The 24,873-nt window shown below is 37.9% G+C and overlaps 1 long non-coding RNA gene across 1 annotated transcript; it reads right to left on the bottom strand.

Annotated features, from left to right (window-relative positions):
- Window positions 1–6,576: 6,576 nt before the first annotated feature.
- LOC139125471 (uncharacterized) lies at window positions 6,577–24,612 on the bottom strand. Its single transcript, XR_011550234.1, has 4 exons — window positions 24,422–24,612; window positions 19,995–20,156; window positions 18,613–18,819; window positions 6,577–7,089 (listed from the first exon to the last, which is right to left on the bottom strand). It is a non-coding gene; the product is annotated as an uncharacterized lncRNA (long non-coding RNA).
- Window positions 24,613–24,873: the final 261 nt, after the last annotated feature.

The raw sequence follows: 24,873 nt of genomic DNA, 5'->3' as shown, positions 1-24,873 counted from the left end.
AAAATGATCTATGCCGTTGAAGAAAGTGGTGATGGACAGCCTGAAACCGAAGCAGGAGGTAGCCATGACAGATTATCTGGAAGGAGACGATGTTTCCGTGAATTTGCCAATCTCTAATTTTAAGATTGCTCTGGCCTTGCTTCAATGCTTGCGATTGCATTTTGTTGATCGTCGACATCCTCTATGGAGTTTGCTTTTTCATTTTGCTCCGTTCAAACGAAGCTAAGACTTTGGGCCCCATTCAACTGCCGATGAGCTGGTGGTAAATGGCCTTACAAATAAATTCTCGCCGTAGATTTTTGCTTGAGTGTTTTTTTCAGCCGCAGATATGTGAAACGTGGTGGACAAGTACAGTGAAAATGCGTTATGGCTGTCTGTACGCTGTGGTCCAAAGTTATACTTATTAGCATAGGAAGACAGCCCACTTTTGACGTCATCACATTCCTGAGCAGTTGGTTCTTGCCAGACCTCGTAACCTGCGGTTACTCCGCTGCTCGCGGCTTCGCCGCTCGCGTCGCATGCAGGTTCGAGTCTGGCACGCGAGACTATATACATGTGCGTTGCAAATTCAATTATTCATATTGAATTTGCAACGCACATGTATAGTTAGGCAACAACGAACATGTATAGTTAGGCTGTATTGGATTTGCAACGCACATGTATCTGTGTATGTTAGGCTTGTTGAAATTTGCAGCGCATACAAATCTATTTTTAGTACGCCAAAAAAGCCAGGACTATTGTTCTTATGTAAATTTACGAAAAAAATTGTTTACTTTTTTCTTTTGATTTGAACTCTTGACCCATTTTCTGTGTGAGTGCAGCAGGTATTTTTTGACAAGTATCGTTCTGTGTTGCATGCGAATAAAATGCAATGTCGATATGGACGTAATGCGTATTTCTCGTAGGATACTGTGTGCCTGTACGGAATCCCAACTTATAAAAATGCTCGGTCTCGGCGCAGAATTTCCGACGTTCGATCCCTCAGACGTCCGTTTTCTGCATTTGGGGCTTAGAGTGATGAAAATACCCAAGTAAGACAACAAATACACGCAAGCTGATATAATATAATACCTATAACCCCCTTCGCAGTCGGGTATACACTCGATTTTGGTACAATTCGCTCCGTATAGCACTCGCCTATCGGCTCGTGCTATATGTCGCGCATTGTACCAAAATCTCGTGTATACCCTCCTGCGGCGGGGTTATTGCTTAAATTTAATTACTTTGGCCTAAGTAGTGTTGACGTATACATTATATATATATATATATATATATATATATATATATATATATAATATATATATATATATATATATATTTATTATACATCTACCATCGAGAACAATAGAATTTAGCGTGCGCTAAAAAAGCCGTACGGAACTCGCGCCCGTTCCGTACGGCACGGTTTCAAGGCGCCCCATTCCCTGCGGCTGTATCTGCGCGTTCACTGTAGAACGGTTTCAAGGGACCCCTTGGTGAGTGCCAGAACAAGTCTCGTGCGCGCTCTGTACGTACGTATGTGTAGTAGTGCACACACTCCAAAACTTGCAGAAGCGCGTCCGACGCGCGTCTGGCGCGATAAAATCGAAAGAAAAATTGTTGACATTGCACGAAAACGGTCACTACTCCGACATTTTGATGCCCCATCAGAAATGTAGAGACATTGGCGCCTCGCATCGCCCTCCGCTTCGCGTCGGGCGATACGCTGCGCCAATTTCCTCGTGCATCCTTTGCGGTATTTTCGTAATAACCTCATAATATATATATATATATATATATATAGTCAAGAAATTGCAAAGCGAATGGGAACTACTTATCCTGTTTCTGTGTATTCGACATGCAAACAAGATGTCAAAATTTATTATCTTTGAAAATGTTCTGTTCTGCGAAATAAATTAAATGTTTCGAATCACGTACCATCCCGTAATGTAACGCTTTATAATTTTACTTTGTCGGGTAAGTGAACCCGTATCAGTAATCATAGTGTAACGTATAGAGTCAATTGAAATATCATGAAATATACATATTGGTAAGAAGCCGAAATGGATTCTTTCAGTAGTATTATATGTGTGTAATCCATAGACATCAACTTTGGTAGGTCCTGTAGTTTCTTAACCCTCAATTGTAAAAATTAATTTCATATGAAAATTATATGTCTTTTTCTGATATTATTTTAAGACATGACAAAGTCTCATCAATTCTTTCAGTTGAATATGAAAACCCCAACAAGCTGGCGTAGAACAGAAATTCTGAATAAATTTTACTAATGCTTTGTTGTCTTATTACCCTAATTATGGAAGTTTGTTAAGTATGTAATTTACTCACAAGCTGATATGGCAATGCTAAATAAATAAGTATAACTGTTGTTATACCATTGCATCTTCAATTTATTCAGCACCTTTTGTTTAGACATTCGATCAAGATTTATATCCTAGGATGAAAGATAATTATATGATATACGAAATGTTATAGGCGTGAACAGTCATTGACATTGACGTCTATCCTAAGTGTCATTCCTGTGTAAGAGGACTTATAAAAGATGACGGTATCACTTTTCAAAGAAAAGTAAACAAACTAGCATTTATAGTACATACTAAGTCCACCAAAAGCCAATCACGTCTTGACCACCGAGAAAAAACCCTATGAACCAAGTTTGATTCTGATCCCAGGAGAAATTTTGAGGTATGGTGCCTATAGATAGAGGTCTGTACCACAATAACTCGTGTGCGAATTGCCATGAGAAACGTAAACAGTTATGGTAGAAGACTCCTTTATTTCCCTCTCCGTCTTTGATAATTCAGCTTCATGAAAAAGTATGGTGTTCTTATAGACTTCCATAGTAGCAACCTTTTCTTGAGTGATAACGTCCAAATCATTATCGTGCCAGGTAAAGTTGCCTTGATCGTTTTAGTCATAGCAAAACTGCAATTGTGAGCATCATTTCAGTCTAATCCCATCAAACATTAGATACCTGATACGAAAATGACAACCAGCTAGCTAGCCAGACTGACAGACTGACATAAATTGGAATAACATCAGTTCACGCATGAGAAGTCGTGAGGTGAAAATAGTTTTCGCTGGTCTCTTGTTATTTTACCGACTTCGAAGCTTGAAGGGCATTCGGAAACTCGATTCTTTTGGCACATATCGATATTGTGATTGTACCTCCAATACATTGTCAATTCTTTACATATGCCGGGTCCAGATAAAATTCGAATGAACCTTAAAGCACATGCTGTAGCAAACAATTACTCAGCCACGAATCTCGTTCTGAGTCCATAGCGGGCGCTTGTTATGACAACGGGACGAAAAAAATGACCAACGTAAAGTTGGCGTCATCCTCATCCTCATCCTCAGCCTCAGTGACCTTTCTAGCTGACGTTGAAAATGACGCTACTCAGCGTCAGCTTCAGCGTCGTATCCGAAGATTGCCGAAGTTGCGCTACCCGATGACGGATAAATGATAAAATTCGCCCAAAACTTAAGAAAATAACAACTCCATTCTTTCTCAACTTTCTTTTGAATCGTAAAACTGGTTCGCAGTAATATTTTATCGTTAGAATGTCTCATACAGACCAGTTTTTTGGAAATGTTCGTAATTTTCAGTCCATGGATCCGTGGATGTGTTTGTTGGTATCCTCTCAACTCTTGCGTCAAGATTTTCCAAAATTGGTGCAAAAAAGTATATTTGGTCCGCAGTGTTTAAAATCGCCACCATGAGAGGCGATATGAAAGCCCTAATTATTCAGAGGACATATAAAACAATTAACTGGTATAACTATGACTTGAGGCCTGAAAGTCAATGTATTAACATACAAACTTTGAACTTTAAGGAAATTAAGGGCTAAGAATGTTGCGTTATAACTACATCGTGAGAAACGGATATTAAGAGGAGAGGTTACTAAATATTATGAAATACATACCCCACTGTGTTTTGATTAACATTTACAGTGATATGAAACTTGGAGCACATTTTTAAAGTCGTTTTTACACTTATCATTCCATCATACGCATTCGGGATAATCGGATCTGACGCCGGTGAAGCTGACGCTGTAGCGTCATCCTCATCCTCATTTTTCGCGTGACCCCTGAGGCTGAGGATGAGGATGAGGATGACGCCAACTTTACGTTGGTAAAAAATGAGCGTTTTTACCTCGCGTGCGCATGCGCGCAGCGAGGTTATGGTTCAGGCGTTTCTCTGTGTGTGTCTGTGTCTGTGTCTGTCTGTCTGTTAGCACGATATCTCAAAACGGCTTGGCAGATTCCGATCACATTTCGCACACAATTTGTTCTTCAAATTTGCAAGCACTGATTAGTTTTTGGTGGTTGTGCTTTATCAATTTATCAAGTTATGAGTAAAAGAAAATTTGTGGCCTGTAGAAGTCTATGGGACGCTAAATAAGTATGTTTGAGGGCGCTATACTAAAACATTTTACACAAAGTGATTTCTGAATTCAGTCACTCGGCCGCGCTGATCGCTAATCTTGAGTTTTGACTGTTGATGTCGTCGTGTCGACGTTTGACTTTAAGAATCGTGTGGGTTACTCTGGACATAGCGAACCAACAGCTAGATTATCGAAGGTAAGCGTCATAATATTTGATCAATGCATTTTTCTCTGAGAATGAGATGTAGAGTGACACTTTTCAATCTTGTGTGTGTGTCAGCGAATTTATATTCCGGCATGGTTCCGCTGAGATCAGCATAATATTATGGCGACGTATTGACAGTCTGTGTCTTTTAAGTTGCTTTTCAAGATTGTATTAGCTACAGAACCAACAATGACAAATTTTTCATGAGATTTCCATGTTGGCATTGATGTTAAATCAGCAGCAGTAGGCTAGCTCCTGCGTACAATAGGTCCGCATTTCCCGGCGGTACGGTGGTAGGCCGACGGCTTGTACCACACTGTCCACAGGACACCACATGGTAGAGGCCGTGTGCACAACCTGTACGCAGAGCTTCGAATACACTAGACAGAGTTCGTGTTTCCGTAAATTAGGCATTGAACTTGACAATATAGGCAATAACAAGAATCATGGACCATCGCCTGACAAGTGCACCATAGTCAGCTGTACATGAGTTGCTATTGTTATGTTTCATTTTCATTGGAATTTACTGCAGGTGGTTTTATCAATGATAATCAAAATAGCAAAATTAAAACCCAGCAGAAAATTAATGCTTTCACTGCATGTAGACTATATTGCATGCTGATTTCTGATTTCATTACCACAACAATAGCTCACATAACCAGGAGAAATCTTTGATTTCAACTATAATATGTATAATGATTAATCAAAATTCGGTACACACTCCTTGCAGACCATGTGACTGATAGTACTACATTTCGAATTTCAACATCATAGATCATGTCTGATTCTGTCACATAATTCTAATGATGACATATTATGGCATTGCTGTTTGTTTATTCACCGGAGACCAGTATAAAACCAAACCAGCCAAATTTTGGCGTTACCCCCTCACCTTTGACCTCACTAAAAATGTATTTCTCTCATTCTTACCAATACAACCACACGACTTCAAACATTCAATAGTTATGAACAGAACCTCTGACTGTTCATTGCCAATGAAAATCAGTGTCACTGTTCAATATATACATGTAGACTGTAAGGTACAGTCGTGTGAGGGCGCTCTGTTTTTTAAGCCGGGCATATGGAGCGCCCTCACACGGCTGTACTTTACATTCTATATTCATATTATAACTTTGAAACATTTTATCGTCCAACTATTCTAATTTTGAGAAATTCGGGAACAAATTTTGTCATCTATTGACACATTTTCCTTCTTCATAAAAGCCAATACCCCAAGAAGTACTTTACAAATGTGCACGCGAGGCCATTCAGTTCATATCTGGTTGCTGATTGTATCTAAGCGTTGATTACAAAAACAGGAGCAACTTTCAATGATCGGATATCAAATTGTAGGGTCAAGTAATCAATCAATCAATCTTTATTGCAAATGCTAAGGCCTCAGCCCATCGCATATATTAAATCATTACAGTACTTGGTATACTCAGAGAGACAGTGTTTTACAGTGAAACAGAAGAAAAAGAACATAAAGAACTAAACCTCTTGTATTTGTTGTACAAACAGTTCTCTCCTTTTAAAGGACTTGTGTACAAAGACAGATAATTGGTATTGTATTTGTAAATTCTTACACATTAACAATGAAAAACATTTCTCTTTTGTTGGATAATTGCAGTACTTTTGTGGTATCAAGTCTTTCCTATCACCGTCATATAGTGGACAAAATAATAAAAAATGACACTCATCTTCGACTATGTTAATACCTTGAGTTTTGCAATATAAACACACTCTACAGTGTAATGGAATGGGTGGAATACAATGCCGCCCCTTCTCTATTTCTAATTTGTGACTTGAACAACGCAGTTTTGCCAAGTCAGATTTGAATTTCCAAATTTTAATATTTGATAGATATAATTCAGGCTCAAGCATTGATTTGAAATTAACATAAGAGCGTAATCGTGGATGTTCATGTAAAGATGCAGACCACTCTTGCTTGTAACAGTCTTGTAATCTATCATGAATAAGGGGTCAAGTAAAAATGCATGTTGTGGATGAATAATTCCAATGAAGCCATGATGGACCAAAGTAGTTCTTTCTGTGCAATTTCATTTCTATCCAGCTACATTTTATCGTTGCATTTAAATAAGATAACTCAGGATACGACTCTTTACGAGGAGAGCTAACTTTAGACTTTAAAAGGGCGTACCGGTCGAAAACTTCTTGCCTTGAGCAATCTCGATGCTGATTTGATTCTTCCCTCGAAATCCAAACCGAGGCTCTTCAAAATGTCATGCTGTCGTCTTCTCTCATCTGTTTTCATGTCCCTGTGGAATCCACCTTCCAAAGAAAGTTTTAAACACAGAAATCTGTCTTCGTTGACAGTGAAATTGAGGAAGCGCAGTAGAGTATGCATTTTCTCAGCAGTGTGATCAACTAAATCCTCGTAGTGAACCACCAGTAGAGGGCGCTCTGTGTAGTTACTCAATGTTCTAAACATTAAGTTTGACCAACTGTCGAGTAGATTACGGATCGAAACAGCAAACTCTGAGAGAGAGAGAGAGAGAGAGAGAGAGAGAGAGAGAGAGAGAGAGAGAGAGAGAGATATTTTGTTTTTTAGTGAAGTGAAAAAGGGCTAACTGCACGAGTTGAGTCTTAGTTGAATTCAATTGCTAAATAAAGAATACAGTAAGTTTTTCATCGGGTTCGAACTCACAACATAAGGCAGGCAGACGCCTAAGGGGGCCTTCAGTAATTACAGGGGGGATGGGCCGGGGGAATTCCGTGCGCACCTGTACAGTAAACTGTGACGCTTCCCATATCAGTCCGGGTCAGCTCCAAAATTGGAGACGCTATACCATAATATTTTCCCCCTCTCATTAGCCAATCAGCGGCCAGCGCGCCATCAGTAAAAATTGTATTTCCTGGCAACCTCCACATGCGTCCTTCGTTACGTACGCCATACTGTGTCGAACTCCCGCGCCGTATTCTGTCATAGTGTCGACAGTTGTGTGGCCACTCTGTCAAAACACAATTTCAAAATCGCGTACCAGTTTTATTCTGGCTAAGACAACCAAACCCCATATATCGCTGTGATTCCTAGACTCTGGCTTGAAGTCCTGCGAAATATAAATCGTGTACCTACACAGATCGTTAGGAAACCCCATTTGTATCAGAGATGGCAGCGATACAAATTCTACCGTATGGGGAACAGTTGTGTGGCCACTCTGTCAACACATTTTCAAAATCGCGTACCATTTTTAGTCTGCGTTTGACAACCACAAAACGGGTATCGTTTTAAAGCTCTGACATTGCTCTTCTTTCTTGCAAAATGTTATACGCGTACCTACACAAATAACCTTTATAACAGTATTTCTAATAGAGATGACGAACATCCACAAAATGATTCTCGGTACTTGAGCGAAATCGATAACTGGGGTAGAAATGAATCGTCAATATTTCGAATATTTGTTCACTAATCGGACTCCTTGTTGGACATGACCTTCTGCAGAACACGTGGATTATGTTGACTGTCGAAATTCGTCGAAATTCACAAGACAGGGGCTTAATAAGCGGCCCAAAACTGCCGATCACACTTGGTGGGTAATTTGTGACCCAGCGTGACCTGTACTTTATTAATGATGTAATCTGGTCGATGATTGGCTGAATGCCGGAATACATTATCATAATGAGTCTCCAATTTTGGAGCTGACCCGGACTGCATATCCTAAGTGTGTCTAAAATTTGACCCTTCCCTCTTGTCCGGCAAACTAAAACTTGACCCTCCCTAATAGACTGCAAGTATTCTCCCCAGGAATAACTAAAACAGTATCAGCTAATTTACATAACAAGTAGTTTAATTATGTAAGTTGTGTACAAAACTTACGGGGGGGCTGGCGTTTTGGAGGGAGGGTTGCAATTTATCGAGCAGCACATTTGAAGGGCCATGCATTTGAGGGAGCGTCACCATATTTTGCGCCACTATTAGGCGGCAAGAAGTGGTTGATGTAGTGCTTCACCCAAAATTATCAAGTCATAATACATGGGAGTCTATCAGGCAAACTATTGATAATTTTCCCACACACAACAAGCTCTCTCTGTACATTTATATATGTTTGATAGTACATAAGGGTGCTTTGCTTGAAGTGGGAAGTAAAAGTACATATGTGTACAAGAAATTGGATTTTTTCATTTCATTGAAAATGTTGATTTACTATACATAGTAGTCTATGATGGAACTATGAATAATTATTTTAAATACAAAAACGGTAAATCTGTGTATTTTTGTAGGCTTGATTATTGATATTAATGCATTTCCTTAGACTAGGGTGGTTACAAATGAATGTGTGTGTGCGTGAAAGAAATTGGATTTGGAATTTCACCGAAAATATTGATTCACTATATATGGTACTCTATGAGGAAACTGTGAATAACATTTTTAATATAAAAAATAGATAAATCTGTGTATTTATGTACGCTTGATTATTCATATTAATGTACTTGATTAGACTAGGGTGGTTACAAATGGATGTGTGTGCAAGAAATTGGATTTTGGAATTTCACTGAAATCTTAATTCACTACACATGGTAGTCTTGAGAGAACTGTGATCATTTTTTGCCAATATAAAACATAAAACTAACAATATATGTGTAGCACATATAGACATTTGATAATTGATATACACTTTGCCATATATCCGATATGTTTAATTTTGCTCTCTTGTCTTTCATCCGTTTTAACGTTAAAGTGTTTAATGCAGGATACAACTGCATCTTCTTTGCTTTCGAAGCTTGTCGATAATGTATATGTACTTAAAAGAATCAATGTATTTCGTCGGCAATTTCATATTGAGGGAATATCAAATGGACATTCAAAAGTTTGGTCTTAAAATCATCTTCTGTTTAAAGCTTCCCTTTTCCCAAAGTTAGGTTTTTAAAAAGTGACTCTCCCCTTGGACAGTTTTCTAAAAAGTGACCCTCCCCAATTCCCCCGGCCCATCCACCTCCTGTAATTACTGAAGGCTCCCCAAGACACAGACAGAAGTCACAGACAGAACCATTCATCCAAATCCCCACTCTTAAAAACAATTTTTCTGACTAAGACATTTTCACACTTAAATAGAGAACATTATTATACATCTACTATCGAGAACAATATAATTTTGTTTACGCTGAAAAGCCGTATGAGCCACTACATTTTTTACCAACAATTTTCGTTATTTTTCTCCGATAGTAAGAATTATATGTGAGGATGAGATTACGACAAAAATCAATATGTCACCAGATTAATTTGGCAGCTAGAAGGATTTGAAATACACCCACTTTATCCCATTCGAATGACAGAAATTATGAATCTCCCGTAAGCGTTGCCCAACCCGATATATTTCTTTCAGTTCCTTTCTTTAAATGCTGCACTTGTTTTATTTACATGTGAACCACATTGAATAATAAATGAAAGTTTCAGCTCTTTTTTCCGCTGAAAATGTGCATAAGAATTTAAATTATCACTTCTCAGGCCTTCCAAAACAACAGTTAAAGCTGTTGCAAACTTAAATGTAATGACCACGCCTTATTCATACTTTGTAGAATTATTTAGATTTCCAATCCAACAATTTTGTTTATTTTCACATAAATTATTGTTCAGATATTGCACATAATATGCATCAGCCTATTTACAATGCTACAATGCCACATCGCTTACCATCACCCCCTCCCATATGTGAAATTTGAAAAATCACAATTTGATGAGAAATATGTCCTTTTTAAATTATTTTGTTAGGATACTTTGTAAATATATCAACATTCAAACATTTAAAATTTACAACTCGAAGATAATATAATGATCATTCAGATCATTCAATCATCGCTAACAACGTCTGCATTCATGCAATAAGTTATATGAAGATAGGTTCCCATCAAAACCACGGTGTAATTTTTACAGTGAGCACGTCCCCGTACAGTGGACGCGCGCGTCGTAGAGCGTGCGTTCTATTGCTTCCAGCTATGATGACGCAGCAAGTTACTCGGACACCCTCAATCAACAGTACAGTGGTCACGGGATAATACCAAATAAAAAGAAAACATTTCGAGTTCAATATTTTTGGCAAAGTTATCAAAATCACACCTTAATGACTGTGATCTGTCATCTTTTCTTCATGATTATAAACATGTTCCTTTCAATTCTGATTAGGAGTTAGTGACAAGTAAATTTCAAATTTCTCTCCCAACATACACTCTCTACCTATCGGCAGAGAGTGTACGTTTGGAGAGAGTTGCATTTGGTCAAATAATGATTGCGTCCTTGTTTCTTAGGACATCTACATTACTTTTGAAACAACAGCATAAAAAATTTATGTACGTTGAATTTTATTGGTCAACAACAACATGACTAATATCGACATAAGCAACAATTTTAACCACGACAACAACTACTACCAGATTTCTTGGTTCTCTATTGGAACACCAGAATTCTTCAGCTATTTCTTCCCCCACCCCAGTTAAACACCGAGTTTAGGGACATATTTGAAGATGTTTCAGGTACTGTTGCTGCATTAGTAGAAGCCTGCTTCGAAAATTCAGCAACGTTTCAGTTTGCCAGTACCTAACTGGAACACTTAGAAGAGGCTCCAAGCTCTGATTCACAGTGATCATATTGATCGCTCACAAACCAAACGGCCTTTTTAGGGCCAACAACTATTCCAAGAAGAGATCTGCCTTTCATTAAGGTAGAACGCGCCTCGAGGACACATATTCTGGGTGATTTGTTTCGCGAGTTATAAACTTTGCTTAGCGACCCCTAACTTTTATCGTTGATTTGGAAAGAGAATAGTTGAAAGTGTTATTTAGAAATGATTGAGCAAAAGTTTAAGTCTTTCCTTTCGAGGCGCATACTACCTTAAACGATCAGATCGAACACGTTCGTAGTCACTGCGATGCATTCATGCGACCTGACGTCACGTTGAACGACTTTTTTCTTTTGGCCTGCCACAAAATGGTATACTTACCCTGCCTGCTTCCTGACAAATGTCAAAATAGACTGCTAGACGTGACGTCGTTCCTGCGGACTTTCACTATCTGACATTTTTGGCAAATTGCGACAGCTGACAGCGTTCAAATGAAAGCGACTACTCTAACTGTGTTACTTGACTAAATGCACAGTGCATGAGTGCGCGCGCTTCTTTTTTGCATTTTCCCGCACAAAGATGTTTAATTATTCGTTTAAACCGCAAAAGAGCTACATTTTATTCAGCGCAATGGAAAAGTAACACTTCATTCAGTTAACCCAAAGTGCAATAAACCATATCAACGATATTAACAACAGCGAAGGGTCAGTCTAAGTACAGAGACAGTAAACCACCAATTTAATCACGCGTGCTGGGAATCGCCCCGGAAATATTAGCGATTTATCAGCATCTCTGTGTATTCGAAAAAATTGCACTTTCCCCCAAAAAAAATTCAGGGGCAAATTTTCCAGGAAAATTTCAGGACGGGGCTCGATCACCCTTAAGCCTATTTGATGCAAACTGAGATTCTGTTTGTATGAAAGAAAAACTCTGACGGTCGGTGTTAACGTAATAAATCTAAGGTCCCTATCGGCACCTCGCTGTCAGGATTGAGATAACGTTCTGCTACAGCTGACGTCTGAGTAATTGGCACACCAAATTGATTGAGCAATTTGTTGTATGACCTGGCGCTTGTCTAATTAAAGAGTTAGTTTTCATTGTCTGAAGACTGTTAACGAATCCACCAAACTCAGCAGGACAGGCAGCTCCTATACACTTAGTAAACTGATATGGCTATACCGGAAAGATTTGGAAGGGGGAATAAAATATTGCAGAATGTAAAACATGATCTGTTGTTGTAATTTCGTGTCATGTCTTCCCTTTGATGAATATAATAACTGCTACACATCGTGTTTTACACATTTCAGTATTTTATCCCCCTCTCAAAACTCTCCAATGAATTGTGTTACGTGCAGAGAAAACGAACAAAAGGGTGAACTCAGCAGTTAACGTTTAAACAAAATTTATTACAAAATAAAACTAATTGCTAAGTCAGGGATAGAGTACAAGCTTTAAAAGTGTACAGACTACTTATCTCAGCTGGGAGGCAAAGCTCCAGTCTCAGAGTTGTAACAGTCAGTCGGATGAATGAACAGTCCTTTGGCTTGCAGGCTTGAAGCTGCACAAAGTCCACAGTATAAATCCAGCGTTGACAGTGAAGGTCTTGAAAAGTCTTGAGAATGACTACTGCTGGAGTTTAGTACACACAAGAGACACGATCCCAAAAGTCTGACTGGAAGCTGTGCACGTCCCTTTTATAAAGGCATGTAAGAACAATCTAGAACTTTTATTGACATGCTAATTACTGTTCTAAAATTATCTCTCTTACACAACTAATCAACTTTCCAGAACATTCCAAACATGACTAATTGAATTCAAGGTTGTGAGGTCATTAAGGGCAGTGACCTTGAGAATGTTCTAGACTAATTGAACTCAGGTCATGATGAGTGTGGGGGGGAAATGACCTACATAACACACCCCCTCTTCAAAAAAAAGAAAATTTTTCAAAGAAAAATCTTTCTTTTACAAATGTAATCTTGAAAAGGATTTAAGTACTCAAATTTTGTTTTACTCTAAAGTAAAGTTTCTTGAAGTGAACAACAATAAATTTCTTGAAAGTGAACAACAATAAACTCTAAATACGAGAGAGACAGTCTGCAATTAAATTGTCTCTGCCTTTGATATGTCTAATGTCAAGATTAAACTCCTGTAACATTAAACTCCATCTTAGCAATCTCTGATTTTTGCCTTTAAATTTCTGCAGAAATACAAGAGGGTTGTGATCAATATAAACCACTATTGGCTGATTTGAAGAAGTAACATAAACTTCAAAATGCTGTAAAGCTAATATCAAAGATAAACACTCTTTTTCAATTGTAGAGTAGTTTCTCTGGGATTTGTTAAATTTGTGTGAAAAGTAGCAAACAGGATGTCCCATGACTATCTTCTTGCAATTTGTTGTTGGAAAACTTGAAATGGCACTGAATTTGGCATAAAGTATGCACGGCAAAGTCCGGTTATTTTTACTGAGTTCGATAAAGTCATTGTTCGGCAAATACTTGGCTTCCTCCTGGAGATATTCCGCTTTCGCAGGATTCAGTCCGTCTGATGTTGTTCCACTGGATTACTGTCGCAGACATCTTCGTTGTGGTAGATGATGTTTGTCCTCGTTGAACATCTTGGAACAAATGTTCATGGATTGGTTCTTTCAGCTGTTGTTGGTGTTCTGGCTGGAGGTGTGCCAACTTTGTAGACTCCAGCTTCTCCAGGATTTCTGAGTTCTGAAGCTTGACCGAGCCCAGCTTTGAGTTTAGAGTATTTTCACTCAAGTCAGTTTCAGTATCACTATCTTCATAATGGCCAGAACTGACTGTACTGACAGGCTTTGTTTTAGTAGGATTATCCTATCCAAATATGGCTTAAGCATATTTATGTGACATAGCTGTTTTTGTTTTCGCCTGTCAGGTGTTATTATGATGTAATTTAAATCACTTAATTTCTTATCGATTAGATATGGCCCAAAGTAACGAGCATGGAGTGGTTTGCCAGGAATTGGAAGTAGAACAAGAACTTTTTGACCTGGTTCAAACTTCCGTTTTGAGTGCTTTTATCATATTTGATTTTCATTGACTGCTGAGATGACTCAAGATTTTCTCTGGCTAATTCACATGCTTTAGAGAGTTTTCGTACGAAAATCTGACACATATTGCAAAATATTCAGACAATCATCGTCGTCAGACAGGAATTTCTCTTTAACGAGCTTAAGTGGGCCACGGACTGTATGTCCAAATACAAGCTCAAATGGGCTAAAACCAAGAGACTCTTGAATTGACTCTCTAACAGCAAAGAGCAGAAAATGAATTCCTTCATCCCACTGCTTCTCTGTGTCAAAACAGTAGGTCCTAATCATGTTTTTCAAAGTTTGATGAAATCGCTCAAGAGCACCCTGACTTTCTGGATGATAGGCGGATGACCTATACTGTTTAATGCCTAGCTGATCCATTACTTGTTGAAAAATACCAGACATAAAGTTGGAGCCTTGATCGGACTGGACACATTTAGGGAGGCCAAATAAAGTGAAAAATTTGACTAAAGCTTTCACTATAGTCTTTGTCTTTATATTTCTCAGTGGTATGGCTTCGGGGAACCGAGTTGATGTACACATAATTGTCAACATGTACTCATTTCCTGATCTTGTTTTTGGTAGGGGCCCAACACAGTCTATTAGTATCCTACTAAATGGTTCTTGAAATGCAGGAATTGGCTGTAAAGGGGCCTTTGGAATGGTCTGATTTGGCTTTCCTACCATTTGACATGTGTGACAAGTTTTACAGAAATGTGCTACATCCTGCCTGAGATTAGGCCAATAAAAGTGACTGAGAATTTTATGATAAGTTTTCCTGACTCCTAAGTGACCAGCCCAGGGGTTTCATGGGCCAGGCGCAATATTTCAGCACGGTAGGGCTTTGGAACCACAATTTGATGTTTTATAGCCCAATCGTCATCAACCAAAACATCTGGAGGTCTCCATTTACGCATGAGAATACCAGACTTTGTATAATAGGAAACAGAGCTATCTGAAGTTTTACCTTCATCATCTACCCTGTCAAACAAAGACAAAATATCTGGGTCTTTGTGTTGTTCTGCAATGAGATTTGATCTAGAAAATGTCTGACTTTGGTCAGCAGAAGTTTTACTGGAAGTTTCAAATCCACGAGGGATAACGGAATGATCCGTGTCAAACACCTGACTGAGAAAGGTGTCATTTAAGTCAACATCTGTGACATTATTTTTGAGAGTATTTGATTCTCGGAAGTTTTCTTTGACATGGCTCGAGTAATGGCACATGAAGGAAATAAATCGGGTATCTCTTGTTCAATTGGCTCTGGATCCTGATCTAAACTAGGATTATCAGTCACAAGTGGATTAGTAATGACCTTGTCCCCAGCAAGGTCGTTTCCAAGAAGAAGGTGAATCCCTTCAAAGGCAAAAAAGGCCTAATACCTAAAGTCACAGGTCCAGAAACAAGTCCGAAGACAAATAGACATTATGGAGAGGAACAGGAATGTAGTCATTACAATCTACCCCCTTAATAAGAACTTTAGAACCTGAAAATGACTTTTCAGAAAACGGCAGGGTATCTGCCAACAAAAGAGACTGGGAAGCCCCGGTATCTCTTAAAATTTTGACAGGGGTAGCGGAAGAGAAATCACTAGAAGTGATATAAAACCATTATGAATAAATGGTTCGAAAATACCCATAATGCTATCTTGAGAAGAATTGACCTTGACCTCATTAATTGGGGATAAGAGGGATTTAACCTCAGAAAATGTGTTGCACACATTATTAGACTCTAATTGAGTTGATGAAGAAATAAAGCCGGTGGGCTTAGATCCACTTTGACCACTTTGACCTTCACGTTTTCTTTTCAATTTGAAACAATCTGACATTAAATGGCCGTCTTTCTTGCAATAATTACAAGAAAGTGTACCGAACTGTTTGTCAGAAGGAGATTGAGACTTGGGATCTGATGATGTGGAAGTGTTACTTGAATTTTGTGAACTGTTTTCATTTGATTTCCTACTCTCCTTTGAAAAATTCTTGGATGAAAAGGAGGAGTTAAATTTGCCTGCATTGTTTCTGTAGGAAAAGGACTGGGATGGTTTGCTGAGAAATGAAGATTTGTGAGTCAATGAGTAATCATCGGCCAAACGTGCAGCAACCTCCAATGTATCTGCCTTTTGTTCATTGATAAACGTCTTGATGTCACTCCGAATGCACCTCTTAAATTCCTCAATCAAAACAAGTTGTCGTAATTTGTCATAATTCTGACTGACCTTTTCAGAAGAACACCAACGATCAAACAGTTGTTCTTTTGTTCGAGCAAATTCAACATAAGTTTGATCCTTCACCTTCTCACAATCCCTAAATTTCTGACGGTAAGCTTCAGGCACCAACTCATAGCCCTTGAGAATTAATTCCTTCACAGAATCATAATCTGAAGCCTGCTCTACTGACAATTGAATGTAAATTTCTCTGGCTTTACCCACCAAAGCACTCTGCAAAAGCATAGACCAGGACTCCTTAGGCCAATTCAGACTCTGAGCAATTTTCTCAAAATGAAGGAAATATTTATCAACATCCTTTTCTTGGAAAGGGGGGACTAACCTGAAATGCTTAGTGATGTCAAACCGTGTGAAGGGAAGGATTTTCCTGACTGTCCAAGCTCTAAACGTTTCATTTCTAATCTTTCCTGCCTATCTTTCTCTCTCTGTCTTTCTTCCATTTCTAACTGCATTTGTATTTTTTCTTTTTCTATTTGTAATTCTAGTTTCTTGATCTCCAAATTTGTCTGCATTTCTAATTCTAATTTTCTGAGTTCAGAGGTAGACTCGGGCTCATAATCTTTCAGGGTGGATTCCTCAAATTGGCCTAAATCAACTAGATGTTTGGCAATACGGTACTGTATTTCCCTCTTGCGCATAGATCTTTTGACTTCTACTTTAAGGAAATTGGCCAGTGTTATGAGGTCGTCTTTTCTGAGGAATCAAATGTGTCCTGATCAAGGTCATCCATTTCCTCTGGTTTAAATTCCGCCATGATTAAATTTCGCTGAGTCACAGTATACAGTAGTTTTAAAAAGGCTGGCAAAATGTTGTCAAACGGCTCAAAATGTTCGTATCCCGGACAAGCCCCCAATTTGTTACGTGCAGAGAAAACGAACAAAAGGGTGAACTCAGCAGTTAACGTTTAAACAAAATTTATTACAAAATAAAACTAATTGCTAAGTCAGGGATAGAGTACAAGCTTTAAAAGTGTACAGACTACTTATCTCAGCTGGGAGGGCAAAGCTCCAGTCTCAGAGTTGTAACAGTCAGTCGGATGAATGAACAGTCCTTTGGCTTGCAGGCTTGAAGCTGCACAAAGTCCACTGTATAAATCCAGCGTTGACAGTGAAGGTCTTGAAAAGTCTTGAGAATGACTACTGCTGGAGTTTAGTAACACACAAGAGACACGATCCCAAAAGTCTGACTGGAAGCTGTGCACGTCCCTTTTATAAAGGCATGTAAGAACAATCTAGAACTTTTATTGACATGCTAATTACTGTTCTAAAATTATCTCCCTTACACAACTAATCAACTTTCCAGAACATTCCAAACATGACTAATTGAATTCAAGGTTGTGAGGTCATTAAGGGCAGTGACCTTGAGAATGTTCTAGACTAATTGAACTCAGGTCATGATGAGTGTGGGGGGGGAAATGACCTACATAACAATTGCGTGCCAGTCGATATGGTTTGTTTTAGTTCTATATCGGAATTTCAGGATAATCGTGTCCACGCGGTGCCGATAGTAAAATCATTATCACGTCTGATACATGTAGGGTAACCGTTTTATCACCTTTCTGTAGACATTTTTTTCTGCTCGCACCAGACTGACTTAATCAACTGTTACAGTAAAGTGGCCACGGGTGTAGGTATTTACTTTACATCACACACATAAATTATATCATTGTAATCGCATAGGGACGGACCATTAGATCTTGGGAGGGGGTGATCAAAAACAGAAAAAAAAAATTTCAGAGCAGAAAGTTAGGGAAAAAAATCTTCAAACTAGTTTGCAAAATAAAAAAAAAATAAGAACACATGATGCCTTAAAAAAATCTGCAAAAGTCTTTAAAATCTTGAATTTTTTTTTAGATTTTACCGACAGGTAGCAGCTTTCTGTATTTTTAGTTCATCCTCCAGGCACAGTTTTAATTTTATTGTATATGTCTGATGGTCTCAACTACTACAATTAAAATAACATCCCTATACAGACAAATTACAAGAATTTGAACAACGGATCGTTTAAATACCAATTCACTAAGAAAAGCAATATCATAAATGTTCATTGCTTACATATTGATTCTTTGACAGTGCTAGAGGCCAAGGGTATATTTTTTCTGTACAATACTGGGATACATTTTCGAAGAGAGTCTATATTTGGACATTAATCTCGTTTCCCACCTTTACGACTGATGGTCTCCTCGCTCCATGGTTCAAAAGATGTTTTTCCTGAGTGTTGTCTGTTATACTCGGCAGATATTGCTCCATATGGGTTCCTTATCAGGAAAATGATGGCATGGTATCTCTGTGACATGTTTGGTTGGTAACGATGAGTTTTCACGGCAATGACTCGACCAGAGTCACCATTGTCCATCTGGCCAAGAAACCCTACATTGTGCAAAGTGAATGAGCGACAAATCATAGTGCTATACTAATGCTATATGCTATATGCTATATAATGCTATAATAATGCTAAATACAGAGGGACAAATCATATGCGGGAGTTCAACTGTTGCGGATCGTCGCCTATTAAACAGAGTGATACATTCTGCCGAGCGCATTATTGGTGTAAATTTGCCTCAGTTAAATGACCTTTACAGATCTAGGATGCAAAAGAAAACAAATTCTATACTATCCGATTCTTTCCTTCCTGCCTTTGGTCAGTTTTCGCTTTTGCAGTCAGGGAAACGTTACCGCTCTATTGCAGCAAAATCAGAACGTCATAGGAAAAGTTTTAACCCTTCAGCAGTCCGTCAACTGAATGGGATGGACCCTTTAGCAAGATGACTGTTCGTAACTTTTTATATTAAGTGTTGTATCTTATCGGTGTTTGTTGATCCTGTTTTTATATTGTAAATGTTTTAATTGTAATCTTCGTGTTTTAGAGCACGAACCAGCGAGATTTCTGGTGTATTTTTATTTTTAAAACATACATTAGCGAATAAACTATGATACTGATACTGATACTGATACAGTGCTACAACAAAATGCAAATATAGTACTTAAGGAGCGCATGGAAGTATTACTTCAGGGACTTGACAAAAATTATAGGGGAGAAGGCCGGTGTTTTTAGAGGGTCGGTATTTTTCACAAGCATTTCTTAAGGGTCATGAAATATCATGCATGCCTTTGGGAAGGATCACCCTTTTTGTGCAACTATATAGAATCCAAGATGTGGCCAGTATAGTGTTTCTTTCACAAATACCAAATTATAATAAAGGAAGTCTATTGGTCAAACTATTAACCATGTTCGCCTGCAAAACAAGCTATATCTGTACTTTTACATATTTTTGATGAGTTGTGTAGATGCATTTTGCTTGAATTGAGAGGTAAAATGTGCATGTGTGTACATAAAATTAGCTTTTTGGATTTCTCAGAAAATATCGATTCACTGGACAAAGCAGTCTTTGAGAAAACTATGAATGGACGATATTTCTCCAACATAAAACTTGCAATATTTGCTAATTTAAAAACTGGTGTGTGGAGATAATTAATCGGCTACAAACACAGATTAACTACGATGTAAAAAGCATCTCATGCAGGCACACTTAAGTAAGTCTTACCCGCTTCGAAAAGTAATTTCTTGTGGCCAGCAGAACCAGTGTAGATTCCTGAGACCAATTCTAGCAAATGTCTTGCCCAGGTATTGCCAGACCCCGGAAAACTTAGAAGGGCTACTTTAGGTAGGCTATGCGGTGCTGCAAAGTGTACATCACAGTGATATCCTGCAAGCAACTCACAATAAGTAACAAAGTAAAAGAAATTGATAAATTCGATAGTTATATAATCACGCGTTACTTTGAGCGTTGTATCTCATTCAGGTTTGTCTTTTATAAGTGTATACAATGGGATTATTTGGGCGAAAATTGTGATTAAATCAAGCCCTCTCTTTATGTGCAGCTGAACGATTCGCACATTAAAAAAACTCACATCAAATTTTACGATTCAAATTTTTACATCATCTAGTGGTTAGCGGGCGAGTCAGACAGAGTTGTGTATAACTGTTTGCTGATGAACATATCCATCACTTCTGTTCATAGCGGCCAGGTTACTGTGACTTATATGACCATAAGCACTTCCCGATATCGTGTATCATTTGTCAGAGGTCAAACCATTCCAGCCATTGATTCAGTGATTTTTCTAAGTAATAACAATTCACCGTAAGTATTTTACATTCAGCATTACACTTGAACCAACTTCCAGGCCAGACGTCATGTGAAGTTTTCCCACGGAAAGAAATTTAATAGATAAAAGGAATATTTTAATTATATAATTGGTAGTTGCTGGAGTGTTACTACGGCGAAACAATATATTTGCACTTAAAAATTGGCTGCTATTGGCCACTATTACTTCATCAGCAGAATACGATTTTCACAAAAACAAGTCGGTGAAAAGTTCACCGCTTTACTGACTTCAAGGTGAGTCCAAGCAGATCAGTCATGCAAGCATTCTAAATGTGTGCAAAGTCTGCAAATATCCGGTAAAGGCGTACTCATGTTTTATTATGTGTAAAGCTAAAATTATTTGCAGCACTTTACATCGGTTTCCTACTTTTGCATGTCAGCCTGTGTTAAAGAGATTTGTCTCAGAGCAGCTGTTACCTGAAATGGCATCATGTCCTGAAATCCAATCTGTTACCAGGCAACAGTATATTGGTGCAAATAGGAATAAGCCAATCACTCTAAAAACACACAGGGTCATCGGTCCCAGCCTAAGATCTCTTTTTTCAGACTCATGCATCTCATGGCTTTACATGACAAATCAAAAATGAAGAAAACGGGTCCAAAATTTCATTGTGAAAACAGTCAAGTTTTTCTCGTTGGATCGACAGGACCTTATTTAAAGCCAATGAAGATGCCTTTCCTTGCATTTATATGATTATGCATTGGGACGACTTTACGGCAGACATTCATGATAGTATTTTGCACAAAAAAATTGCGTTGTCCCAACTCCACGAATGATAGATGGCACTTCCGATCGACCGTTTTTGTTCTCAGGCCTATAGTGGTATGTAAGAAATTGGAAGGACAGGCACATTTTGACCGACTTTGAGTAAGCTGAACAAATTGTTCAGATTGGGATTTGTCAAGGATAGCCTAACAGCTGGCGATTTCTTGCTTGAAAACGTCCGGCACACTTTTTCACTATCCTTTTTTATCATTTTCTGCTAATTATTTGTTTTCTTTAATTTACAATCGTTTCTTAATTCATAAACTTCCGTCATATGGCATAGGTGGTACTCTATCAACCTGGTTCTCCTCTGATTTAAATTGTAGATTACAAAGGGTAGCTTTTCATTGGGATCTGTCATCCTGGGGACATGTAACATCAGGTGTACTCCAAGGGTGTATTTTAGGCCCGCTCGTTTTTGTACTTTACATCAATGATATATCTGAATGTCTGAGCCATGCTAATTTATCCTTGTATGCCGACGATTCTCAGTAATTTATGTCCGTTACTGATATTTCTGATTGCGTCAGACTGCAACAAGATATCAATCAGGTTGTTGAGTCGAAAAGCAAATGCAGGTTGTCATTGAAATGTTTAAAATGGTGCATCTATTTCATTCACGATTAAACGAAATGTCAACATATTTCCTTACAAATGAGGTACGCATACATTCTTGAATCGTACAAACTTTGTAAAAGACCTTGATGTATTTTTAACAAGTAAACTTCACTAGAATATGCATGTTAATCACGTGGTTTCAAAGGCTTTTAAAATGCTTGGAGTTATAAAGGATACTTATATTGCTCACAAAATCTGCCCCATTAATCATATTTAATACGGAGACTAGAGTCCAAATTAAATTTATCAAATATCTTTGCATCCGCTCATCGCATGCTTATCTAAAGGATACACATTGTAATTTATGTTATAAATTTTGCCTTCCTATACACTTGGAAAGAGGCGAAAAGTTATTGACAAAGTGTTTCTTTTTAAAATCCTACACTTTTATTATAGTGTACCAGATGTGCTTGCACAAATTGATTGTAACGTCCCTGCTTTATTTACATTGTGTATTTACATTGTGTCATGCTGTTCTTTTTAGACCAACGTCAGCATGTACGAATATTTTGAAACACTCTTTTTCATCAAGATCTCAGATATATTTTAACTCCATCTGCAACATGCAAACTTTAGAAATTTTTAATAACTAAACTGATTTCCGACAAGCATTATGCACGATGTTTTTTACTGAATAATTGTATTATTTTGTTGATGTTTTTGTGTCTGCTTGTCATGGTTCTGCTATTTTGCTTATGTGAAATGTCCTGTTCGTCTTTTGTGCATGTTAGTTACATACTTTGTATTATATTTTATTTCAAAGGAACTTGCCCTGTTGGTTCGTTTGTAAATAATAAATAAATAAATAAAGAAAGGAATAAATAAAACTAGACAGTGTAATAGATATCCTATACATTGTAATATTTTCTGAATAACATTAGCTGTATGTCATTTCGGATCCCTAATATAATTTCTTATTATCACACAATTAACGATATATATCGATTTAATCATCGCTAGTCTCTTATAGCTCTCATAAACCTGGTGTCACACCGCCGCATATGACGTCACTCATATAAAACATCATTTGATTTCCAACTTACCGTCATCATATTGTCGTACAACATAGAGCTTCAATTAACCAAAGGATGCAAATGCATTGTGATAAAATATTAATTTCTCATCCTGGTTTACTCACACAAATAATAGGATGGTGTGCTCTTTTGTCATTTTAAATTATTATATTATCATCATATATATTCAGGCGCTCACAAGCTCGAATGACAGACACGAAAGGATGCAAAAAAGATGACACGTAACGATATAATCTGAGACGCAGCAATATTGGAAAATACATTCACTGTTTACAACTCTAGACTTCTCTGCCGTGCCATAGCTCACAGCCCCTTCTTATATTTCTTACACGTTAAATGTGAAAAAGGCTGAAGTGGCAAGTGTAGAACGAGATTGAAGATTACACTCGAAGAAGAAAGAGCTATTTGAGGACGATTCCCTCTCGAGGTAACTTTATGTACAGGTAAAATGAATGCAAAACACGGGATTGCGTATTAAAAAACCTAGATGTGCAAACACGGGTCTCCCTCAGCGATACTGCATGGGGACTGTATAAAATATTTTATCAGAAGAATATTTCAGGGAAAGTTTGCATCAAATCGGAGATACCGAATACTCTCAGGTGCGATTTGTACTTGTCAAACATGTTATGCTATTCGTCTTTAGTGAAATCTGCACTGAGAACAAACGTGATTTATGGCTAGAAGAGAATGTTCTAAGCTGTCGACTGTTCTTCGACTGTTTAACACTGATCACAATTACACGACAGCTTCATGTTACAACAGGCGACGCGTGTGACAACAGAGATTAACACAATCAGAAATAGCTCGTAAACAAACCTATTTCTCGGTTGTGCAAAAGCTGTTCTTTTCTTTGTAGAAAATACTGTCCACAAAGCAGCGATTGTTAAAACAAACATTCTAACAGCAACTAATGCAAATATGACATCTGACAGATGACATCGATTTTTTGTCGTTTTCGTGAATATTGGTGACTGTTACCTTGTACTTTTAGTCCGGCTGTTGAATCTCACTACTGTAATGCCAAGGGTAAATAGCTATAACTGGTTGAGACGCGATCGACTAAAACACAACAATGGACTATTTATTCAGAAAATTGCAATTATTTCACCACTACATATCTCATCGGGATGATCCTCCTATCAACTCTGTAGCTAAAATAATTGTTCAATCTCTAGAAGAAACCACTCCAATCACAGTGCTATATCATGATACCATTAATCTAGCTAGATCTAATGTGAGGAACTATTTTGATGATTTTATTCATACGCTTGTTAAGCGAAAGACATAACAATTTCTATAGTTGCTTACGATTGGTCATGCAATATGTAAGACACAGCCTCCCCTCTCCCAAGTAAAGCTTGTACTAACAATTTTAGTGTTCCTACCTTGCACAAATGTGTTGCCACCTTGTCTTTGTTCTGCCGTGAGATAGAGAATCATCAACATCGTCATACCACAGAAAGATATCGATACTAGGGCATACTTCATTGTGACCTTTAACATTCGTGTAACAATTGCTGAATGAAAAGAGTAAGGAAGGAGACACTTTTCCCGGTGACGAAAAGTCAGACGCAAGGTATCATATGATTGTTTGCAACAAAATAGTATCATATATAAAACATATGTTACCGTATGCAAATTGGAATACAAGCCTTAGGACTAGGTAAAAAAGTTATTTAATATCTTTTTGTTTGTGTCACCATGTGTTACCAGTCACTAATTTACTCCTTAATCTACAAAGACTTTAACGATCAGTTAGGTGTCCGATATCTGAACGTAAGTGGACTCATACTGAGGACTAATTTTCAAAACAAAATACAGTATAAACGAAATTTGC

Source organism: Ptychodera flava, assembly GCF_041260155.1.
Source record: "Ptychodera flava strain L36383 chromosome 3 unlocalized genomic scaffold, AS_Pfla_20210202 Scaffold_25__1_contigs__length_14229661_pilon, whole genome shotgun sequence".
NCBI lineage: Eukaryota > Metazoa > Hemichordata > Enteropneusta > Ptychoderidae > Ptychodera > Ptychodera flava.
The sequence above is the reverse complement of the archived record's forward strand: the minus strand, read 5'-3'. Positions and strand labels throughout refer to the sequence as shown.